Raw genomic sequence first — 6,000 nt, forward strand, 5'->3', positions numbered from 1 at the left:
AGAGACTCACTTGACAAGCAAAGACATAAACTGGTTGAAAGTGAAAGGATGGAAAAAGATATTCCATGAAAATAGTAACCAAAAGAGAATAGGAGTAGCTATACTAATATCAGACAAAATAGACTTTAAACCAAAAAAAAAAAAAAAAAGGTTACAAGAGACAAAGAAGGACATTATATATTAATAAAATATTCAATTCAATACAGGAAGAAGTGTAATAATTATAAAAATTTATGTACCTAATGACAGACCATCAAAATATACAAAGCAAAAATTGACAGAATTGAAGGGAGAAATAGTTCAACAATAATAGTTGGAAACTTTAATATCCTACTTACAATAATGGATAGAACAAACGGAGAGAAGATAAGTAAGGAAATAGAAGACTTAAACAACACAATAAACCAACTAGATGTAACAGACATATACAGAACACTCTACCTAACAACAACAAAAAATTTAAAAATTTTGTGCATCAAAATATTCTATAAACAGAGTAGAAAGGCCACACAGGATGGGAGAAAATATTTGCAATTGTATATCTGATAAGGGATTAATATCCAGAATATATAGAGAATTCCTAAACTCAACAACAAAATAGCAAACAACCTGATTCAAAAATGGGCAAAAGGCTTGAATAGACATTTCTCCAAAGAATATATATGAAAGAACAATAAGCACATGAAAAAATGCTCAACATCACTAATCATTAGGGAAATGCAAGTCAAAACTACAGTGAAGTACCACCTCATACCCATTGTTATCGAAAGAAAACAAAACAAAACAGAAAATAACAAGTGCTGGCAAGGATGTGGAGAAATTGGTACCATTATGCACTGTTGGTGGGAATGTAAAATGGTATAGCCACAGTGGAAAACAGTATGGCAGTTCCTCAAAAATTAAAAATAGAATTACCATATGATCCAGCCATTCCACTTCTGAGTCTATACCCAAAAGAATTGAAAGCAGGGTCTCGAAGAAATACTTATACACTCATGTTCATAGCAGCATTATTCACAATAGCTAAAACATAGAAGAAACCCAAGTGTCCATTGATGGAAGAATGGGTAAGCAAACCGTGGTTTATACATACAACGGAATCTTTTTTCTTTTTTTCTTTTTTTACTGAAGTATAATTGAAAATGATCACCACGATAAATCTAGTTACCATCTGTCACCATACAGAGTAATTACAATATTATTGACTATATTCCATATATATATATATATATATATTCCCTATATATAAATATATTTCCTGAATATATTCAGGAAAAACGCATACGCCCTTTTTGGCCAACCAAGCAAGCCGGAAATGCAAATCAGCCCTACAAAGAAGTCTCACTTCCCATCGGGCAAAAGGGCCATCCTAAAAAAGTGTAAAAACCAGAAATGCAGGACAGGCCAGGGAGAAAAGGGAGCCTTGTTACACTGATGGGCGGGATGTAAATTGCCAACGGCCACTCTGGAGAAGTGTACGGTGTGTCCTGAAACATCTAAAAAACACAGAGAGCATAGGGCACTTCCACTCATGGGCATATAAATTGGGAAAACTAAAAATCAACAAGACACAGGCACCCCAAAGTTTAGGGCTGTGACTAACCTATTTTATAACTGGAAGTTTGTACTTCTATTTATTTATTTATTTATTTATATTTTTGGCTGCATTAGGTCTTTGTTGTGGCACACGGGATCTTTTTGTTGTGGTGCGTGGGCTCTTCGTTGCAGCGTGTGGGCTTCTCTCTAGTTGTGGCATGTGGGTTTTCTCTCTCTGGTTGTGGCGTGTGGGCTCCAGGGCATGTGGGCTCTGTAGTTTGCTGCATGCAGCCTCTCTAGTTGAGGTGTGGGAGCTCAGTAGCTGTGGCGTGTGGTCTTAGTTGCCCTGCGGCATGTGGGATCTTAGTTCTCCAACCAGGGATCGAACCCATGTCCCCTGCATTGGAAGGCGGATTCTATACCACTGGACCACCAGGGAAGTCCCTGGAAGTTTTTACTTCTTAATCTCTTTCACTCATCTCCCTCCCTCCACTCTGGAAACCACCAGTTAATTCTCTGTATCTCTGAGTCTGTTTCTGTTTCAAGTTTATTCATTTGTTTTGTTTTTTAGATTTTACATATAAGTGAAATCATATGGTACTTGTCTTTATCTGACAGACTTGCTTCACATAGCATAATACCCTCTAAATCCATCCATGTTGTTGCAAATGGCAAGACTTCATTCTTTTTTATGGCTGAGTAATATTCCATTGTATATGTATATATACCACATCTTCTTTATCCATTCATCTATGGATAGACACTTAGGTTGCTTCCATATCTTGCTGTTGTAAATAATGATGCAATGAACATAGATGTGCATATATGCTTTCAAATTAGTGTTTTTGTTTACTTCAGAAAAATACCCAGAAGTGGAATTGCTGGATTGTATGGTAGTTCTATTTAAATTTTGTGAGGAATCACCATACTGTTTTCCATAGTATCTGTACCAATTTCATTCCTACCAAAGCACATGAGGGTTCCCTATTCTCCACATCCTCACCAACATTTGTTTTTGTTGTCTTTTTGATAATAGCCATTCTGCTAAGTGTGAGGTGATATTTCATTATGGTTTTGATTTGAATTTTCCTGATGATTAGTGATGTTGAGCATCTTTCCATGTGTCCATTGGCCATCTGTTATGTCTTTTTGGGAAAATGTCTATTCAGGTCCTCTCATCATTTTTTAATTGGGTTGTTTGGTTTTTTGCTATTTAGTTGTATGAGTTCTTTGTATATTTTGGATATTAACCCTTTCTTGGATATGTCATTTGCAAATATCTTCTCCCACTCAGTAAGTTACATTTTCGTTTTGTTGATAGTTTCCTTCACTGTTCAAAAACTTTTTAGCCTTATGTAGTCCCATTTGTTTATTTTTGCTTTTGTTTCCCTTTCATGAGGAGACATATCCCCCCAAATATTGCTATGTCAAAGAGCATACTGCCTATGTTTTCTTCTAGGAGTTTTATGGTTGCAGGTGTTACTTTTAATTCTTTAATCCATTTTGAGTTTATATTTGTATATGGTATGAGCAAGTAGTCCAGTTTGATTCTTTTGCATCTAACTGTCCAGTTTTCCCAGCACGACTTATTGAAGAGGCTGTCTTTTCTCCATTGTGTATTTTTGCAGCCTTTGTCATAGATTAATTGACTGTAAGTGTATGGGCTTATTTCTAGGCTCTCTATCCTGTTCCACTGATCTATGTGTCTCTTTTTGTGCCAGTACTATACTGTTTCGATTACTGTAGTTTTGTAGTATAACTTGAAATCGGGGAGTATAATACTTCTAGCTTTGTTCTTCATTCTCAGATTGTTTTGGCCATTCAGGGTCTTTTGTGTTACTACAAAAACTTTAGAATTATTTGTTCTAGTCTGTGAAAAATGTTGTTGGCATTTTGATAGGAATTGCACTGAATCTGTAGATTGCCTTGGGTAGTATGTCATTTTAACAATACTAATTCTTCCAATCCATAAACACAGTATATCTTTCCATTCGTTTGTGTTATTTTCAGTTTTTTTCATTGATGTCTCAGTTTTCTGAGTACAGGTCTTTAACCTCCTTAGTTAGATTTATTCCTAGGTATTTTATTCTTTTTTATGCAATTGTAAAAGGGATTGTTTTCTGTATTTGTCTTTTGGATACTTCTTTGTTAGTGTACAGAAATGCAACAGATTTCTGTATATTAATTTTGTATCCTGAAACTTTGCCAAATGCATTGATGAGCTCTAGTAGTTTTCTGGTGGCGTCTTTAGGATTTTCTATATGTGGTATCATGTCATCAGCAAACAGTGACAGTTTTACTTTTTCCTTTCCAATTTAGATTACTTTTATTTCTTTTTATTGTTTGATTCCTGTGGCTAGGACTTCCAATACTGTGTTGAATAAAAGTGGCAAGAGTGGGCATCCTTGTCTTGTCTCTGATCTTAGAGGAAATGCTTTCAGCTTTTGACCATTGAATATGATATTGACTATAGGTTCATCGTATATGGCCTTTATTATGTTGGGGTATGCTCCCTCTATACCCACTTTGTTGAGAATTTTTATTATAAATGGATGTTGAATTTTTTTTTTGGATGTTGAATTTTGTCAAGAGTTTTTCTGCATCAGATAATCATATGATTTTTATTTTCAAATTGTTAATATGGTGTATCACATTGATTGATTTGCAGATATTGAACCATCCTTGCATTGTGGAATAAATTTCACTTTATCATGGTATATGATTCTTTTAATGTATTATTGAATTTGATTTGCTAGTATTTCATTGAGGATTTTTGCATCTATGTTCATCAGAGATATTGGACTGTAATTTTATTTTTTTGTGGTGTCTTTGCCTGGTTTTGGTATCAGGGTGATGCTGGCCTTGTAGAATGAGTTCGGAAACATTCCTCCCTTTTGAATTTTTTGGAGTAGTTTGAGAAGAATATGTGTTAATTCTTCTTTAAGTGTTTGGTAGAATTCACCTGAGAAACCATCTGGTCCTGGACTTTTGTTCATTGGGAGTTTCTTGATTGATGATTCAATTTCATTACTGGTAATTGATTTGTTCATATTTTCTATTTATTCCTGATTCAGTCTTGTGAGGTTGCACATTTCTAGGAAATTATCCATTTCTTCTAGGTTGTCCATTTTATTGGCATATAATTGTTCATCATAATCTCTTATGATCCTTTGTATATCTGTAGTGTCGGTTGTAACTTTTATTTCTGATTTTATTTATTGGGACTGTTCTCTTTCTTTCTTGATGAATCTGGCTAAAGGTTTATCTATTTATTTAGCTTTTCAAAGAATCAGCTCTTAGTTTCAGTGATCTTTTCCATTGTTCTTTTAGTTTCTTTTTATTTATTTCTACTCTGACCTTTACTATTTCTTTCCTTTTATTAACATCTGGGGGGTTTTTTTTGTCCTTCTTTTTCTAGTTCCTTTAGGTGTAAGGTTAAATTGTTTATTTGAGATTTTTCTTGTTTTCTGAGGTAGGCTTGTATCACTATAAACTTCTCTCTTAGAACAGCTTTTTTAGTATACCATAGATTTTGGATCATTGTGTTTCCATTTTCATTTGTCTTCAGGTATCTAAAAAATTTCCTCTTTGATCTCTTCAGTGACCCATTGGTTGTTTAGTAGTACTTTGTTTAGCATCCATGTGTTTGCATTTTTTGCAGTTTTAAAAATTGTAGTTGATTTCTAGTCTCATACTGTTGTAGTCAGAAAAGATGCTTGATATGATTTCAAGCTTCTTAAATTTATTGAGACTTGTTCTGTGGCCTAGAATTTGATCTATCCTGGAGAATGTTCCATGTGTGCTTGAAAAGAATGTATATTCTACTGCTTTTGGATGGAATGTTCTATATATATTTATTAAGTCGATGTGGTCTAACATGTCATTTAAGGCCATTGTTTCCTTATTGATTTTCTGTCTAGATCATCTGTCCATTGGTGTAAGTGGGGCGTAAAAGTCCCAAACTAGTATTATATTTTTGTTAATTTCTCCCTTTATGTTTTGTTAATATTTGCTTTATATATTTAGGTGCTCCTATGTTCGGTGCATATAACTTACAACTGTTACATCTTCTTGTTGGATTGTTCCCTTGATCATTATGTAATGTCCTTCTTTGTCTCTTGTTACAGTCTTTGTTTTAAAGTCTATTTTGTCTGATATAAGTATTGCTAACCTAGCTTTCTTTTCATTTCCATTTGGATGGGATACTTTTTCCATTTCCTCACTTTCAGTCTGTGTGTTGTCTTTAGATCTGAAGTGAGTCTCTTATAGGCAGCATATATATAGGTCTTGTTTTTGTATCCATTCAGCCACTCTATGTCTTCTTTTTTTTTTTTTAAAGTTACTTGCCTTTCTTTTATTTATTTATTTATTTATTTATGGCTGTGTTGGGTCTTCGTTTCTGTGTGAGGGCTTTCTCTAGTTGTGGCAAGCGGGGGCCACTCTTCATCGCGGTGCGCGGGCCTC

Source organism: Balaenoptera acutorostrata, chromosome 12 (genome assembly GCF_949987535.1).
Source record: "Balaenoptera acutorostrata chromosome 12, mBalAcu1.1, whole genome shotgun sequence".
In the NCBI taxonomy this organism is placed as follows: Eukaryota; Metazoa; Chordata; class Mammalia; order Artiodactyla; family Balaenopteridae; genus Balaenoptera; species Balaenoptera acutorostrata.